The sequence below is a fragment of the Panthera uncia genome, chromosome D1 (assembly GCF_023721935.1).
Source record: "Panthera uncia isolate 11264 chromosome D1, Puncia_PCG_1.0, whole genome shotgun sequence".
Classification (NCBI taxonomy): domain Eukaryota; kingdom Metazoa; phylum Chordata; class Mammalia; order Carnivora; family Felidae; genus Panthera; species Panthera uncia.
In genome coordinates, this window is record NC_064808.1 from 102,794,336 (window position 1) to 102,812,893 (window position 18,558).

The 18,558-nt window shown below is 41.5% G+C and overlaps 1 long non-coding RNA gene across 1 annotated transcript; it reads left to right on the forward strand.

The window, feature by feature from the left end:
* The first annotated feature begins 180 nt into the window (after positions 1-180).
* On the forward strand, positions 181-14,455 carry LOC125910137 (uncharacterized). Its single transcript, XR_007453865.1, has 3 exons — positions 181-283; positions 6,230-6,580; positions 14,245-14,455. It is a non-coding gene; the product is annotated as an uncharacterized LOC125910137 (long non-coding RNA).
* The last annotated feature ends 4,103 nt before the right edge of the window (positions 14,456-18,558 follow it).

Here is an 18,558-nt window from a genome sequence, read left to right on the forward strand (position 1 = left end):
TTGCAGTCCAGGCGAGGGCCTGCTCCGAGCTGCGGCCGTGGGCTGCGCTCCTTCCGGGTGACCTATAAACCCTGCGGCTCCCCAAGTGCGGCCCGTCCCCCCACCCCCGCCCGTTCCCCCTCCTCCCGGGCGGGTGTGGCCTTTAGGGGGCGGGGCCGGGCGCTGGGTCTGCCCCCGAGGACCGCCTTTGTCTTCACCTGGCTGCTCGGTCCCCGGTGTCAGGACCGGGAATTTTAAAGAATAGCTGAACGTTCGACGGAAAGATAAGGTAAAACACCCCCAGGTAACGAAACCGCTTTCTCCTGTTCCGCACTTCCTTTCTCCTCCTCCCTGTTAAAATAAAAAGCAACGCGGGGAGATTGTCATCCTGGAGTTCCAAATAGGCTGAAAGGGAATTCTGGACATTGTCAGACAAGGGCAGTAGGAGATTTCACAGTGCCAACCAACGTGATACACAGAGGAACAACTTTGACTATGACGTTATAAATAATCGCAGCGATCAAGAAACTAGGGGCTACTGGGGAAAGCATGTGTAATAATCCACGGCAAGCAAATGCGCGTCCAGTACATGAAATCCAAGAGTTTGGAAACTTTTGGATGAACTGAGATTTTACTAAAGACTTCCACGAAAATGAAGACAGATAAATTAAAAAATACACGTTCTCAAGATGAATACGTTGCCGTGGAAAGAGCATGGGGCTTTGAGGTCATAAATAGCAATGTTCAAATCCAAGGTTTGCCACTCTTGAACTCTCTGAGACCTTGGATAAATTATCCTCCCCAAGGATCAGAGTGTAACACTTTAACACTGATAAGATGTTCCGCTGTCCAGGGCCATTCTGAGGGTTACAGAAAAATACACACAGCGGTACAGTGCGTCACAAGCTTTGACCCCCTTCCCTAAGGCCACCTTTCAAAAAAAGGTCAATATTTCAAAAAAGGTGGATATTGTAGCTGTGTTAAATGCGATAAAAGATATTTTAAGGAATATTCAGAACAAGAAAAGCTAGACCTGACCAGAGTTTCTCGAGACAACCTTTGGGGGGTATTAAACCCGGAGGCAGGGAGACAGCAGTCGTGTGGCTCCCAAATTGCTTAAATTTTCCCGTAAAAAAGACTTCTAGACTTCTAGGCTGTAAAGGACACGACAAGCCCTGACAATCGGAAAGAGAAGGTTGTAAAAAAAAAAAAAAAAAAAAAAAAAGTTAATTTTCTTTTTTTATAAGCTCAAATCTTCAAAGTGCGATTAATTTTAATTGTAGGAAGGAAACAGGGATGGCCTGGGAGTGCACACATTCCCTCTCAGCAAATCTAGCTTCAACTGGGTTTTAGCCCTTCCAGCTTTCTGCTTTGTGGGGTAGTTGTTCATCTTAGTAGACCCCATACTAGCAGCTCTAGGGCTTTGAGCACATCAAGTGTTGAGTAAATAGTCGTGAATAAGTTAATGTCCTGTAACTTCCTTTAGTAACCATGACAGTTCATGAAGCCTGTAGGTGAAAATGAAAGATGGAAAAAACATGTTTTCCGGATCTTCAAAGATGGATCAGAGTTGATTGCAAAGGTTACAAATATCAATTCAGCAGTATTCCATATGGGATTTATAAACATGTGGGCCCTAATACATGTACAAAGTAATACAGAATTAGAAAGAGCTTTTGCTTATGTATTTCTTTTCTTCTAAAGCTCCCACCCCTCCATCCTTCACTTCTGTTGAAATCCATCCATATTTGGGAGCTCTTTTCAAATTCTTTCCCTTAAAGTGGTGCCTACTTACCCCAACAGATCATCCCTCCCACTGCTGAATGCCTGACACCTTTGTCCTTTCTCGTAAAACTTGTACCTCTTCAAATAGAATACTGTTCACAAGAATGCTTTGTAAACTGAAAAGTGTCATAAAAATTCAGATTTAGTGTTTCTTGAGCACCTACTCTTGAGCTTCATGGTACTGTGAGTTCCATCACACATACTTTACATAGCTTTTGTAGATGGAAGCTTCCAAGATAAGGATGCAGTCTTACTCGTCTTCATGTTCCCAGCACCTGGCATAGGGCCTGGCACGATGCAGCCATTTTATAACGTCTCTTAAGAATTGTATCAGGGGCGCCTGGGGGGCTCAGTTGGTTAAGCTTCCGACCCTTGGTTTCAGCTCAGATCATGATCTCAGGGTTTATGGGTTCGAGACCCACATGGGGCTCCGTGCTGGCAGTGTGCAGCCTGCTTGGGATTCTCTCTCCTTCTCTCTCTGCCCCTCCCCTGCGTGCTCCCTCTCTCTCAAATAAATAAAAAGTTGTGTTAGGAGCTTCCACAATTTTTATCTCATTTCATTATCACAGCAACTCTGTCTTTAATCCATAAATGTCTTTAATCCATAAATATTTATTGACATAAGCAGTATGTAAATCACCATGCTGGTGCTAGAGAGACAGCAGTGAGCAAAACAGCCCCTGCCCGCTTACTTTGCACGTGAGGAAAGTGAGGTGTAGGATGGTTGTGCCTTCCTTAGACTCACACTGCTGGTGAGCTATAGATCCAGACTGTAAATCTGGGTCTTCCTGGTCCCAAGTCCAAGGTATGAACATAAGAAACGATATTCTTATTATTTTTATTATATTTTATTATATATTCACATATGTCATCCATGTAAACTTTTTATGTATTTTTTCGGTGCCAAATAGCTTTTTATATTATTAATGCGTATTTTATATGTCATGTTTTCCAACTCTACATTCAGTAATAAATGCTAAAGATTCTATACAGCCTGTGTAATTTAGGGATAAGGTCAGAAATTATCTAAATTTTGTTTGGGTTTTTTGTTTGTTTGTTTTTAGAAATTAAGTATTTTAAAAGGAGTACAAAATTAGACCTAAGTATGTTTCATCTCAAGAAATTACTCACTCCACCCCGACCTGATTTATTTTTTAATTTTAAGTGTAATCTTTTTTAACTAGGCTTCACGCCCAGTGTAGAGCCCAAAACGGGGCTTGAACTCACAACCCTGAGGTCAAGACCTGAGCTGAGATCCAGAGTCAGACACTTAACCTACTGAGCCTCCCAGGTGCCCCCCCCACCCAGGTGATTTATTAATATGGCTAATATTGGTGTGTTTCCTAAATTTTAAGGTATAATTGATATTTAAGGAAGTTGCCGTCTCTGTCTCTTTTTTTTTTTTTAAGTTTATTTATTTAAGTAATCTCTGCATTCAACATGGAGCTCAAACTCACAACCCTGAGATCAAGAGTCACACACTCTTCCGACTGAGCCAGCCAGGCGCCCCTAAATTAATGGTTTTGTCTTAATTGGTCTTCCTGCCTGTGGTCTTATCAGAATTGCTCTGAGACATCCTCCATACTGCCAGCAGGCTGATCCTATTAAAATACATGATGGAAAAATCCTTGAATGACATTTCATCATCATTTATTAATAGAATAAAACAAACCGTTCAGCTGGACGCACAATAGCCCTCAAGCTCTGCCCTCCCCTGCCCATCAGTCCTGCATCGTGTCTTTCTCCTCTGCAGGGTATGTTGGCCGCCTGCTGCTGGCTCACTTCTAGCCGGCCTCCGGCGCTCCTTTCAGTCCTTGGGGGAACCGCACTTTGACCCAGGCAACTGTTGGGAACCGTGCACACGGTAAATCCTTCTGCCACAGCTTACACTTAACTCGTTATATGCAAATGAGAGCTTGGATCAAGTAACTTGCAGTTTCAGGTCCCAGTTCTTGTTAAGATTACTTTTTATGTTCTTTTAAACTTTTTAATATGCCCCCCAAATGTTAACAGCTCGTTATCTTTTTTTGTCGTGTTAGTCACCCCTGATGAACGATTTGCTTGGGGTTGCAAAATGCGGGTGTTCTAATTTTATCATTCCTTCTTCATTGATCATCTAGACTACTTCTATAAAGGCAGACTTGGGGTGTCTGGGGGGCTCAGTCAGTTAAGCATCCGACTCTTGATTTCAGCTCAGGTCACGATCTCACAGTCATGGGATTGAGCCCTGTGTCGGACTCTGCACTGATAGTGCGGAGCCTGCTTGGGATTCTCTCTCTCTCTCTCTCTCTCTCTCTCTCTCTCTCCCTCTCCCTCTCCCTCTCCCTCTCCCTCTCCCTCTCCCTCTCTCCCTCTCTTTCTCCCTCTCTCCCTCTCTCTCTCTCTCTTTCTCTCTTTCTCTCTCTCGCTCAAAATAAGTAAATATTTAAAAGAAAAAAAGTCAGACTTGTCCTCAACTTCTGTTCAGATCTCCCCAAAGAGAACCGGTATGGAAAAGGCAGGATAAATGCTTGATAGTTTATCTGCTACAGTTGCAGGTTTATTCACATTCTCTCTTTATTCAAAAGCTACTCTGAAAAGTTATAATTTTCTAACAAATAGTACATTTCACCTAAATTTTCCAAATCTATTGGCATAAGTTTTTTCCCAGTATTTACTTATCTTTTTAAAAAAAAATCTCTGCTAGATCTATAACTAATATTGCATTTCATATTTCTCATATTATTTTCTGGATCTCCTTTCTTTTTTCTTTGAATAACCTTGGCAAAAGTTTGTTTTATTGGTCTTTTCAGATAACAGCTTTGGACAGTGATCTGTGCTTTATCTTTGTTTTCTAATCTTACTCATTTACCTTTATAATTTCTTTCTTTCTTTCTGGGTTCTTGGGATTTATTACTTTGTTCTTTTTCTAACTTCTTGATGTAGATACTTAGTTCATTAGTTTTCAGTCTCGTTTTTAAAATAGGTATTTAATTTCTCGAAGTACTTAAATTTCCTCTAAGTAGTGTGTTTAGCTGTGTCACGAGTTTGAAATGTGGTATTTTCTGTATTGTTCAGTTAATTTTTAATGTCTCTTTATTTTTGAGAGAGACAGAGAGCAAGCAGGGGAGGGGCAGAGAGAGAGAGAGAGAGAGGGAGACAGAATCCCAAGCAGGCTCTGTGCCATCAGCAGAGAGCCCAGAGCGATGCAGGGCTTGAGCCCACAAACTGTGAGATCATGACCTGAGCCGAAATCAAGAGTCAGACACTTAACCAACTGAGTCATCCAGGTGCCCCTGTATTGTTCAGTTTAAATATTATCAGATTTCCACTCTGTTTATCCTCTGATGGTGAGCCATTTGGAAGTGTCTTAAATGTCTAAATATTCAAAGGTTAGAAGTTAGTAACATTGCAGAAGCAAAGGTCAGTGAACCTGTAAACACAGCAATAGAGTTTCCAGAGTGACATCCACAGTGAAAAAAGTCTAGAAAAATGTAAGAACATAGCATCATTGGCCTATGAACAATATCACATGGTCTAACATACTGCTATTTGGAGTTGCAGAAGGAAGGAAAATGAGACTGAAATGAAGTCATTTTTAAACCAACAAAAAGTAATAGACCTGTTGCTCTCAGATTCACTGAAAGAACTTACAAAGACTGTGTCTACAGTAGGCAGCTTCTGACATGGCTCCCAGTGATCCCCGCCTGCTGGATTCACACCTAAGTGTAATCTCCTCCTCCTGAGGGCGGGCTGGACCTAGTGATTTGTTCCTAAAAATTGAAAACAGAAAAAGGGCGATGGGGTGTCACTTCTGCATTACGTTATAAAAGACTGCGAACTCTGTCTTGCTGGCTTTCTTCCTCTGTTGCCCTCCTGGCTTACATTCTGTGATGAAGAATCTGCCAGGTCAGAGAGGCTCGAATCGCAAAGAACCAAGAACAGCCAGCAAGGAACTGAGACGTTAGTCCAGTTATCCACTCGCGAGTAACAATCCTGTCAACAACCATCTCAGTGAGCTGGGAAGCAGAGACTTCCTTAGTCGAGCCTGGGGGGACGACCACATCTCCAGCTGACCCATGACTGTGGCCCAGGAGAGACCCTGAAGCAGCGGGCCCAGTGATGCCACACTACGTCGAGAAACAGATAATAAATGTTGTTTCAGTTCATTATGCTTCGGAACCATTTGTTAGGCAGTGATAGATAGCCAATATAATGTTCTTCAAGAATAGTGAAATTGAACCCAAAAGGAAGGGGTAAGAGGCAAAAAGAAATGATACAGCAAAATATTAGCAACCATATGGGTAAATCTAAATAAAAACTGATTGTAAAACAGTAATAACAACTATGATCTCGTGAGAAGATAAAAATAAAAGCAAAAGAGAATTCCATGACTGAGCCGATATATCATATAAAACAGGAAATTAGTAATCAGGGTGAAAGTGTTATTGAGAAGATCCTCTCCCTTTCTTCTTTTTGGTAACAGAGTATCTTGAACTTTAGCGGAGCACATGGCTTTCCAGCTAGAGACCACATTTCCCAGCTTCTTGCAGGTGAGCATGTCCCTGTAACAGCTCTTGCCAAAGCCACGCAAGTGCAACCAGATAACCCTTTTTAAAGGAAGCTATTTGTTTTCCTTTCTATTTTCCTTTCCCAGTTTCCTAGAAAATGGCAACAACCAGGGTGGTCACGGGAGATGCAAAAATGGAAGGTAAAGATTGAAGATGAGAGACTGTCAGAGCCTGTATGACATCACGTAGCAGAGCCACCTAGCAGTGTCCCCAGCCCACGGCTGCAGTGTTCCATGAGGAACAAGTTAACATTTATGCTACTTAAGGTATGTATTTTAAAGACTTTGTTACCACAGCTTAGCCTCTGTCTTGACAAATATATAATTTAAGCTCCAAAAGAATAAAAGAAGGGAAAAAAACATTTAAAAGCACATATTTTAAAAGAATAAAGTGAAATCTTGAAAATAAGTCCCAATATATCAAAAGTAAATGGATTAAATATACCAATGAAAAGGCAGACTTTGTTTTCTAAAAATTTTTTTTAATGTTTGTTTATTTTTGAGAGAAAAAGAGACAGAACACGAGTGGGGAAGGGGCAGAGAGAGAGGAAGCCACAGAATCGGAAGTAGACTCTAGGCTCTGAGCTGTCAGCACAGAGCCCAGTGCGGGGCTCGAACTCACAAACTGCAAGATCTTGGCCTGAGCTGAAGTCGGACGCTTAACCGACTGAGCCACCAAGGCGCCCCATTTAAAATGCAAAAATTCTGACTCTACCACATTTAGATGAGGTATATCAAAATTGTAAAAGGTATAAAAGGATAGAAAAATACAAGGTAAGTACCTTGGTGTATTGCTGTCCAATTAAGGGGACTTTATTTAAATCCAGTTAAATGGGCCAGGAAAAAATGCATTTTAAAGGATAAACAGGGTCACTAAAAAAACGTTAAGCATTAAATTAATTTGGAATATCTAGCAACTCTAAACTTACAAGTATCTAAGAACATAGCATATATGTATGTTATATATTATATATAAAACAATTTCATGGCAAAATGGGCAAATATGCAATCACATTGGGAGATTGTTAGCATACTTTTGGAAATTAATGCATCAAACATTCAGTAAGACTCTAGTAAATTTGACAGGTGTAGTAACCTGTACTTAGTTGAATAATCTAAATTTCCAATTAAGTACAGAGGGAACACTGATAAAAATTGACAGTGTACTGAGTGATAAAGTATCAGTAAATCTTAACAATTTTTTACAGAGAACACCTTGTAATTGAAAATAAAAATAAGGATTAGTTACTTTGTTCTAAAATTTAAGTACTTCACAAGGTAAATTGAAGCTTTCTAAACGGATTTATGTTTATGTTAACTACCCCCTGGAGATGTTTTTAGAATTCTGATATTTCAGTGTTGGCATATTTTGCTTTCAGGACCATACTGCGGTAGCATACATTAATAGCTCTTGATTCGCACTATCATTATCAAAATCCACAAAGACATAAGATTTCAAAGACAGTCAAAATGAGGTGTATATGTCATCCTAAAGAGGGTAGGGGGTCTAGAACTTCAAAGGTAACGAAAGCAATTCACAGGAAGATGAAAAAGACTAAATATTTGGTGAACATGTTTTTCTGCACTCTTCAAAAACAGTGGGATTTTGATCAAGGAGGCCTTGCTGGGCTTCTCCCCATCTACTATACCTACTTCCTAGTGTGATGTAGGTATCTGGTGCTGACTCTCCTCCTGGAGCAGGTCCTGTGTCTAAATTCTTTGAGGCAGTAAGAGGGAAGGTCACAGTTTCTTCCTGAGTCTTTTTGGGAAGAAGGCTTGAGATAATCTGGATGTCAGAATGGCACATTTTGGCGTGAGCTGCCCTTGGTTCCTACCCAGGCCAGACCAGCATGAAAAACAACAGTAAAAAAAAACTCGAGTTAATGGTGTTGTGCGATAGCTTAAGACCAGTCTCCAGGAGGGTGGCAGTTGGTTTCTTTGGATTAAGAATGAGTAACTAGAGAGCACTTGCCAAATCTCCTTGGACTTAGTTGACACCAAGCTTTGGGTTACAAAAAATGTTTTTCTGTTCTAATGTTAGTTGTTACTTACAGGAGTTTCTGAATACTATTCTGTTGCATAGCCTCAGATTTGAGGTCTGCTTTGAAGAATCCAGTTTTATCAAAACTTACCTTAATTTTGACCAGCGTTTCAACTTCCCAACTCTTTTTGATTCTTTTTTTTTTTTTTAATGTTTATTTATTTTGAGAGAGAGAGAGAGAGAGCAGGCATAAGCAGGGGAGGAGCAGAGGGAGAGGGAGACAAAGACTCCCAAGCAGGCTCCACGCTGCCAGCCCTGTGTGTACAGCTGTATAATATGAACTGATATGTGTATAGTGTTATTTATTTGCATCACTGTCTGTATTAGCAAAATATTGATAATGTGCTTCAGGGGCGCCTGGGTGGCTCGGCCCGTTGAGCACCCGATTCAACTCAGGTCATGATCTCATAGTTTGTGGGTTTGAGCCCCCTGTCAGGCTCATGCTGACAGCTCAGATTCTGGAGTCTGATTTGGGTTCTGTGTCTCCCTCTCTCTCTGCTGCTCCCTACTCGTGCTCTGTCTCCTCTCAAAAATAAATAAACATTAAAAAAAAAAGAAAAACTTTTAAATGCCCTCAAAGTGTCCTTCATCTGGAGGTTAAATGAACTCTGGTACTACCCTGCAATGGAATAATGCGCAGCTGAAAAATAAAGTAAATGAGGTTCTTTGTGTACTGACACATGGTGACTTATAAGATATATTATTAAGTGAAAAATTGAAGTGAATATAATGTATCATCCTTGGTGTAAGAAAGAGGAGAAAATAAGTATTTATAATCATATGGCTTGAACTTGTGTAGTAAGCCCTGAAAGGATAAATGAAAAAGAAATAGAACAGTAGGGTAGGGTAGACAGGTGCAGGGCAGGGAGCGAGGCTCCCCAGTGTGTACGTCGTGATAGGGCTTTAACTTTTGGACAGTGCAGATGTGTTACCTATTCAAAACAAAATAAAGTAAGCAAAGCTTTGGAAAGAAACAATATTCCTCTTTCCACGGTTTATAGGTTTTGGGGTTTTGTTTTTTTTTTTTTGAGCATGTTATACTTTTTGATAATCTTGTACGGGAACTCAAGGCATTGAGAAGCCAGAACAAGAACAAGAAAGGAAAACGCAGCACAGTCTCCTGTGAGAAAAAAACTTAGAGTCAGCATATGAGAGAAAGCTGGATCCAGGAGAGCATAAAATGGCAAAACAGCATAACTGTCTACACAAAAAGACCTAAATGATACTGAAACCTTTGTATACATTGAGAAAACGTAGGTCCCACATGTTAAGTGACTTGCCACCATCACTCAGCTTATTTGTGGAGAAATCAGGACGAGATTCCCAGGACCCCTAATAAACAATCTCCATGTTTGTGTCTGTATTTGTGACTATATTGTGTCTATATGTCTCTGTTCATTAATCATACCCCGTTACTACGCTGGCTGCACGGGCCCTGTGCCTCAGCATCTTTTCTCTGCCATTCCCTCTGCCTGAAATGCTTTTCCCCCCCAGAAAGCTACGTGCCTCACTCCCTCACTTTCTTTACATGTCTTTTCAAATGTCACTTTTTTTAGTGAGGCCTTTGCAAATCGTAAAATAGCAGCTGCCTACCCCCTATTCTCTGTCTCCTCTTCCATGCTTCCTATGTTGTGCAGCATTTGTCAGCCGTCTCACACACTTTATACTTATTTATTGTCTCTCTCCATATCCACCCTTCCCCCACCTCCTGGCATACACTCTTCAGGAGGGTAACAACTTTAATGTACTCCCGATAAGAGTATAGTAAATCCTCTTAGTTAGATAAATCAGTGTTGGGGCACCTGGGTGGCTCAGTCGGTTAAGCGTCCGACTTAACTCAGGTCATGATCTTGAGGTTCATGAGTTCGAGCCCCGCATCATGCTCTGTGCTGGAGCCTGCTTCGAATTCTGTGTCTCCCTCTCTCTCTGACTCAGTCTCTCTCTCTCTCTCTCTCTCTCTCTCTCTCTCTCTCAAAAAAAAAAAAATTAGAAAAAATTAAGAGCAGCTGTGTCTTTTAAAAAAATAAAATAAAAATAAATAAATGTTTTGCCCCATAGTAAGCATTTAATAAACATTAAAGAGTTAATGAACTGAAACTACCCCTGAGCTTGAGAGTAGAAATGAAGTGAAACGGTCACAAAAGCAATTCCAAGTGTTCGAAATATGTGGACAACCTGGTGGGCCAGGTTTCTCTAGGATAAAGAGGCCAAAAGGACTGGAAAGCTGCATAAGCCTTGTGTTAGACCAGGTCAGCCCCTGGGACTCTCATAGTGGTAACAGTTATCAGTGGAAGGTCTTCCAGAAAAGTGACTTTTGCAAACTGAAAATAGTTAGTTGAGGACCAGTGAAAATCCTTAAACAACAAAAATTCAACTTAGTAGGTTGAAAGATAAAATTGGCTTTATCAAACTATTCATGAAAGGGGCAGCAGCCCATGTAGCAAATTGAAAGGCGCTCCTTTGAGCTGCAGAAAAGGAAAGGTTTTTAAATCAGAAAGGGAGCAAAAAAGAGGAAATTATTACCAAAGAAGGCATTGTTTCAGGCAAGGTCGCCCTCCTAAGGAGAGCAGGAGGGTCTATTGGTAAATTTCCTAGTACTAACCAGGAAATTCACTTTGACCAGTCCCAAGCTACACGCCTGGGGGTTGAAAGTGCAGGCAGGTTAGGCAAAATAAGTCTTGGCTTACTTGCATGGAACTCTTGGCATAAGTGACTCTGTTTTTTTTAAGATTTTATTTTTAAGTAATCTCTACACCCAGTGTGGGGCTTGAACTCATGACCCTGAGATCAAGAGTCACATGCTCTACCAATCGAGCCATCCAGGCGCCCCAGAGTGACTCCACTTTAGACGGTGGTTTTTCATTTAAACAAAACAAATGGAAGGCTCTGGCTTCTGTAAGCCCACAGTAGCCAAAGTAATTAATTACTATTATGAGACACTGAAACTTTCCTGCAAGAAAGAAAATGTGCTCAGAAGGAATGATCAAAATCCCTTTAAACTCCTTCTATCCAGACATAGAGCTTGGCAGAGTGAAAATTAAGTCTAAAGTTAAGGGAAAGTGTATTCAGTCTCCACTTAATTTGAAGATTGCAAACAAAGCCATTATGGAGAAATTTAGGTAGCACTGGTCATTTTCATTCAATAGATGGAGCCAGAGTAGAAAAGAAACAGTCTGGCAGATTGTGAAACTGCACAAAGAGGGATTCAAAACTGGGAATCCACTGTGGATTCCAGCCCCTAAGAGTCCATTAGGCGTCTACCCAACCCACCCAGGGCTTTCGCCAGTTGCCAGTCGGTTGCGGGTGGGGGGTTGGGGTGAGGGGGGCTCTCGCTAAGCGGTGATCTAATTGCCTCTGCCTTAAACTGCTCTTGGCTCCGCTTGGCTCATTCTCTTCCTCAGGCTGCAGTGAAGCCTTCCTCCGCTTTGCTAGCAGAGAGATCCTCCCTGCTCTTCCCGGCCCCACATCCTATTTAGTTACTTAGGGGCTAATCAGCATTTGTAATTGCATTTTGTGTATATGTTAATTATCTGCTCCCCCCTTCCCCGCCCCAGAATGTAAGCTCCATAAAGGCACATTGCCCACAGCATGCTCAGCACCCAGCAGACAGTTCAGTTTGGAGCGCAGCGAATGTTCAGTAAATATTTGTTGAATGTATGAATTGGCAGAATGTATGAATTCTGGATTGTTTGAATTGCTGGGCACTATACCAAGGCTTTTACATGCATTTTTCTCTATCTCTCATGAGATAAACATTGACTGTGGAAAAGCTGAAGCTTAAAGAGGTTGTATAATTTGTCCAAGGTCACATAGCAAAGCTGAGAATTAAAACCAAGTCTTTCTGATTCTAAAATCTCTGCTGTCAGCTCACAGAACTTTCATAAACAAGCAAGTGGTAGTGTATTAGGGTAAAGTTTTCACAAGAAAGCCAAGGGGAAAAAGTAGGAGATGCCAGAAAATTGGCTGTGGCACTCAGTTTTGTCACTGCCCCCAACATTTGCTCCTGTGCCAGCCATTCTGTATAGTTCAAAATTAAATATGCTTTCTGGTCCTGGATTCAGATTTCAAAGGAGAAGACCCAAGATCTCTTCACACCTCCTCCTCTTTCTTTGTCCACCGCTCATGCGTCCTTCCGACTGTCACTCTCTGGGCACACTCAAAGGCAAAACATTAGACCGTGTTACTGTGTCACTGCAAGAAGGCAGATCTGGTGCCGGGCAAGTGTAAGACAATCCTACTGAGACAAAGAGGGACGCTTAGAAGGTTTGAAAAGTAACAAAAGAGAACACACAAGCATCGAGAGGGCCCGTAAAGAGAGATCTAGGATCCAGACATGAACGTGTATGTGAATGGGAGACAGGGCATTCAGGAGTGGAAGGGAGCAAGACCAAGCAATCAGGACCCACGTGTGAAATCGAGAAGCAGCACATTACATTAGATTAGTGCTTGGAGGGAAATGTGACTCAAATTCTGTCATTCTCTTTTCATAATAGAAATGTCACAATTAAGACTAAAAGAAACGAGGGAATACAAATAAAAGACCCAGCTTGAAATCCCAAGTTTTCAGAAAGAATATCCTGTCTGCATCCCCTAGCGCTCCTGCAAAACATGACTCAAACCCACAAGGTCCAGAAAGGAGCTAAATTGCAATGCTTTCACCTGAAACAATCTCCCTGGCGTACTCTAAATTTTCATTAAGTGAAAAGAAGGTTGCGACGGAAAATTCTATTCACAGCCTGCACCGAAGCCCCAGGAAGGCCATTGGCAAACTGCCACAGGGCGTATCAGAAATGGGGTATAAATGTGGACATCTTGTACTTGTTCATGTTCAGGTTGAGGACCAGCCAGACCTGCGGCCCCTGGGAAGTATGACCGGAGACCTAGCCTGCTTGGTCTTCTACTCCTCACCGTACGCACTGCAGGGACAGGTTCGCAGGCCCCAAAGTGTGTTGTTCCCTGCAGGCTGGGAGGTGAGAGGGAAGGTGAGGGTGTCCTTCCTTACACGCACCTGTCCCACTGATACGTGTCTGTCACGTAATGCCAGTGCCTAGACAATTCCATCCCGCTGCCCGAGGCTGGGGTGTTCTCATCAGACGAGAAGTGATTCTAGGGAAGGGCCTTTCTGTTCTCCATGCATACTCTCCAGAATCCAAAGTGAGCAAAGGCGGTTTCTTTGAGATTAAATCTATTTACCTCTTTTAAAAAAAAAAATGTTTGTTAACGTTTATTTATTTTTGAGACAGAGAGAGACAGAGCATGAACGGGGGAGGGTCAGAGAGAGGGAGACACAGAATCTGAAACAGGCTCCAGGCTCTGAGCTGTCAGCACAGAGCCCGACGCAGGGCTCGAACTCACGGACCATGAGATCATGACCTGAGCCAAAGTCGGCCGCCCAACAGACTGAGCCACCCAGGCGCCCCTGTTTACTTCTTTTTAAAAATAGTTTTGTATTTACCACAGGACAATAAAACGTGTTCTAATTTTTTTTCTCTTAAGAGGAAGTCACCTTTGTTTCTTCTGTATGGGGGAAATACAGATATTTAACAACTAGTGTTTCAGAGAATGGGGAAGCTCCATTACTAAAAATTCCAACTGGATCAAAGATTTAAATGTGTAAAAGGAAATCTAAAGGTACTAGAAGAAAACATAGAAAGGACTCCCATGAAACATGGTACATTGACCATATGCCTTTATCTTCTCTCCTTGTGGTGGGCAACATAATGGCTCCCAGGGTCTGTCCACATCGTAATCCCCAGAACCTATGAATGTTACCTGATTGGACAGAGACTTTGCAGATGTGATTAAGTTAAGCCCCTTGAAATATGGACATTATCCTGGATTATCTGAGGGGGCCCTAAAAGTAACAACTAGTATCTTTTTGGAGAAACAGAGGGAAGAGATGTGATCACAGAGGCAGAGATTGGAGGGACGTGGCCACAAGACAAGGAAGCTGGAGGAAGCCAGGAAAAGATTTTCTCGTAGAGCCTATGTCTCTACGGGAGTATGGCCCTGCCGATGTCTTCATTTCAGCCCAGGGAAAGTGATTGCAGATTTCTGGCCTCCGGAAATGTGAGAGAATAAATTTCTTTGGTTTTAAGCCACCAAGTTTGTGGTAATTTGTCATAGCAGCCCCAGGAAATTAGCATACTTCTAGATCCATCCAAACTCCACTAGAATAAGCTACAGGTGAGAAAATGATACAGCTCATAAAGATAAGGAGAATGGCAGAAAAGGACTTCAGTAAGTGTTTGGAAGATGGAAAAGAATGAACAAGTGAAGGGGTGAATCAATGAATGATTGAGAGAGACTATCAGAGTTGGGAACAATGCAGGCTGAACCCCCTGGAAAGGAAGATGTCATCAAGGCAGAAGACACTTCTGCCAGAGAGGTCAGACTCAGGGTCTGCAAGCACCAAGCAGGCACAGGGGTGAGGAGCAGGACATTAGAGACAGTGGAAGTAGGAACACGAGCCTTGGTTCCCTTGCCCCACTCCCTTCTCTAATACTGGTTGCCAGGAGCCAGGTATATCCCTGTTTCTCACCTCCCTCACCCCAGTCCAGTCCCTTGATCCACCATCACATAAGCGGACGCGGATGTTCTGTTCCTGTTCCTTGTGTTGGAGAGAACTGTTGCTTCCTGGATGTGAGGGGGTAGGAGATGCTGTGCAGGGCTGGGCACGGTCTTCTCCTTGTCCACTCTGCCCGTGGAAAGAAGACAAGCTTTCTGGTGGCTACCACACTCTCCAAGGCACATCATCGTAAAATTTCAGTAAACTGGGAACAAAGAGAAGACCAGGGCTTCCAGAATGAAAAACCAGGCCACATAAGATGCTAAGGATCAGCAATCTGACTGGCATCAGACTTTTCAACAATAGTTCAAAATACTGGAAGATGATAGAGCAACACCTCAAAACTCTGAGATAAAATATCACTGAAAAAGTTTGTATCCAACCAAACTTCTAACAAGTGTAAGGGGAAAATAAGGGTATTTTCAGACATGCAAAGTCTCAAATTATTTGCCAACCATGTATCATCTAGGTGGAAGCTCCCAAAGGGTACAGTTCCATCGTAATGTGGAGTGAACAAGAGAGGCAACATGGGATCCAGAAAAAAAACTAGAGGATGTACCCAGGAAAGTGGCAGAGGGGAAATCCTAGGATGATGGGTATTTATCACACCTTCGGAGAACAGGGGCCTGTGTTAAGTGCCAAAGGGAGACATCTAAGGAGAGGAATTCAGAACTGACAGGTTATTTCAGGTGTTGAGAATGTAGGGGGATATTATTACTGAGAGTTTTCTAAGTCTGTTGGATCGTTTGTGGGGAAGAAGGGTGATAATCTGTAGAAAAGGAAGCAGTTTGGCCAGGGCTATGGGGGTTCGCAATTACTAATGACAGGAAGCGGGAAGTTATGCAAGAAGAAGATACAAGTATATATACTGCTTGGTTCAGCATGAATAATATTTGAGTTTTATATAAACACTGACTTTTGACTAAACTAGAGATTTTGATATCACTGTGTTGGGAAAAGGCAGGGAGTGAAGTGGGGAAAGTTAGAGTTGGATAAGAAATCAAAAGCCTCAACAATTTCCTTTCTGGGATTGTAGATATATGTTTTTAAATAATCTCTTCACCTAACATGGGGCTGGAACTCACAACCCCAAGATCAGGAATCACATGTTCTACCAACTGAGCCATCCAGGCACCCCTCAATCTAGGTATTTTGATACATGTACAAAGAAGGTCACCATATCATTGAACAAAAGATAGCAAAAACAGAGACTACTTGCGTACCTGTCTTTGGAACTGGTTGAATAGATCACGGTTAAATGGGGTATCATGCAACCATTAAAAAAAAAAAACAAAAACAGTCATCCCAGTATATGCCAACACGAACTACCTCCAGATAGTGAATACAAAAAAAGCCCACACAAACAAAATCAAGATGGAGAATAGTGGGTCCAATATACAGTATCACTATTTAGGAGGAAAATAAATATACGTATGCAAACATGCACAAACATTGAGTCTGTGTATGTACAATCTCTGGAAGGATACACAAGAAACAATTCTATGGACAAACTAGTCAGGTGGGCAGGGATAGATAAGAGCCCTACTTTTCACTACATACCATTTTGTTACTTAAAATTTTATGCTAGCAAATATATTACCTAGTCAAATGTTGGAGGTTTTTTTACATAATTTTTTTTTCAGGAATAGATTTTAGTGATTCATCACTTACATTCAACACCCAGTGCTCATCCCAACAAGTGCCCTCCTTAATGCCCATTGCGCATTTAGCCCATCCCCCCCCAATCCAATATCCCTCCAGCAATCCTCAGTTTGTTCTTTGTATTTAAAAGTCTCTTATGGTTTGTCTCCCTCTCTGTTTTTATCTTCATTTTCCTTCCCTTCCCCATGTTCATCTGTTTTGCATCTTAAATTCCACATATGAGTGAAGTCATATGATATTTGTCTTTCTCTGGCTGACTTATTTCGCCTGGCATACTACACTCTAGTTCTGTCCACATTGTTGCAAATGGCAAGATTTCATTATTTTTGATCACCAAATAATACTCCATTGTATATACATACCACATCCTTTATCCATTCATCAGTCAATGGACATTTCTTTGGCTGTTGTCAATAATGCTGCTATAAACACTGGGGTGCATGTGCCCCTTCAAAACAGCACACCTGTATCCCTTGGATAAATACCTAGTAGTGCAATTGCTGGGTCATTGGGTTATCCTATTTTTGATTTTTTGAGGAACCTCCATACCGTTTTCCAGAGTGGCTGCGCCAGTTTGCATTCCCACCAGCAGTGCAAAAAGGTTCCTCTTTTTTCTGCATCCTTGCCAACATCTGTTGTTGCCTGAGTTTTTAATTTTAGCCATTCTGACAGGTGTGAAATGATATTGTGGTTTTTATTTGTATTTCTCTGGTGATGAGTGATGTTGAGCATCTTTTCATGTATCTGTTAGCCATCTGGATGTCTTCTTTGGAAAAGTATCTTTGCATGTCTTTTGCCCATTTCTTCACTGGATTGTTTGTTTTTTGGGTGTTGAGTTTGATAAGTTTTTTTATAGATTTTGGATACTAACAAATGACATGTGATATGTCATTTGCAAATATCTTCTCCCATTCTGTCAGTGGCTTTTTAGTTTTGTTGATTATTTCCTTCACTGTGCAGAAGCTTTTTATCTTGATGAGGTTCCGATAGTTCATTTTTGCTTTCGTTTCCCTTGCCTCCAGAGATGTGTCAAGAAGTTGCTGCAGCCGAGGTCAGAGAGATTGTGGCCTGTTTTCTCCTTTAGGATTTTGATGGCTTCCTGTCTTACGTTTAGGTCTTTCATCCATTTTGAGTTTATTTTTGTGAATGGTGTAAGAAAGTGGTCGAGGTTCATTTTTCTGCACGTTGCTGTCCAGTGTTCCCAGCACCATTTGCTGAAGAGCCTGTCTTTTTTCCATTGGATGTTCTTTCCAGCTTTGTCAAAGCTTAGTTGACCATACGTTTGTGGGTCCATTTCCAGGTTCTCTATTCTGTTCCATGGATCTTTGTGTCTGTTTTTGTGCCAGTACCATACTGTCTTGATGATTACAGCTTTGTAGTATAGCTTGAAGTCTGGGACTGTGATGCTTCCTGCTTTGGTTTTCTTTTTCAAGATCGCTTTGGCTATTTGTGGCCTTTTGTGGTTCCAATCACATTCTAGGATTGTTTTTTCTAGCTCTGTGAAGAATGCTGGTGTTATTTTGATACGAATTGCCAAATGCTTTCTTAAAGGGAGGGGGAAAAATACCTGGCAAGAGGAAAGAAACTTTAAAAAAACAAAACGAAACAAAATTCTATCTCAGCTTTACTCCTTTGTATCTCAGCTTAACTCCTCAGTCATCATCTTCAAATGTCATTTCAATACTTTTAGAATTTTTCCTTTAGGTGGCAGCATCCACATTTTGGGAGTACAGTCCATCTACCGAGCCTTGAGGATCATTTAGCAATAGTGTTTGGAGGTCCTATTTTTCCTTTTCATAAGAAAAAACTTCATAAAATGCTTATTATATTTATAAAATGTATGACCTGGAAACGTTCCTGAGTATTGTATCCGAAAAGAAAATAGAAATGAAAAGCAGGTTACCAGTTTGAGGGGATGTACAACAGACTGGGAAGATAATCACCAAAATGTTGACAGTGATTTATCTCTGGGTA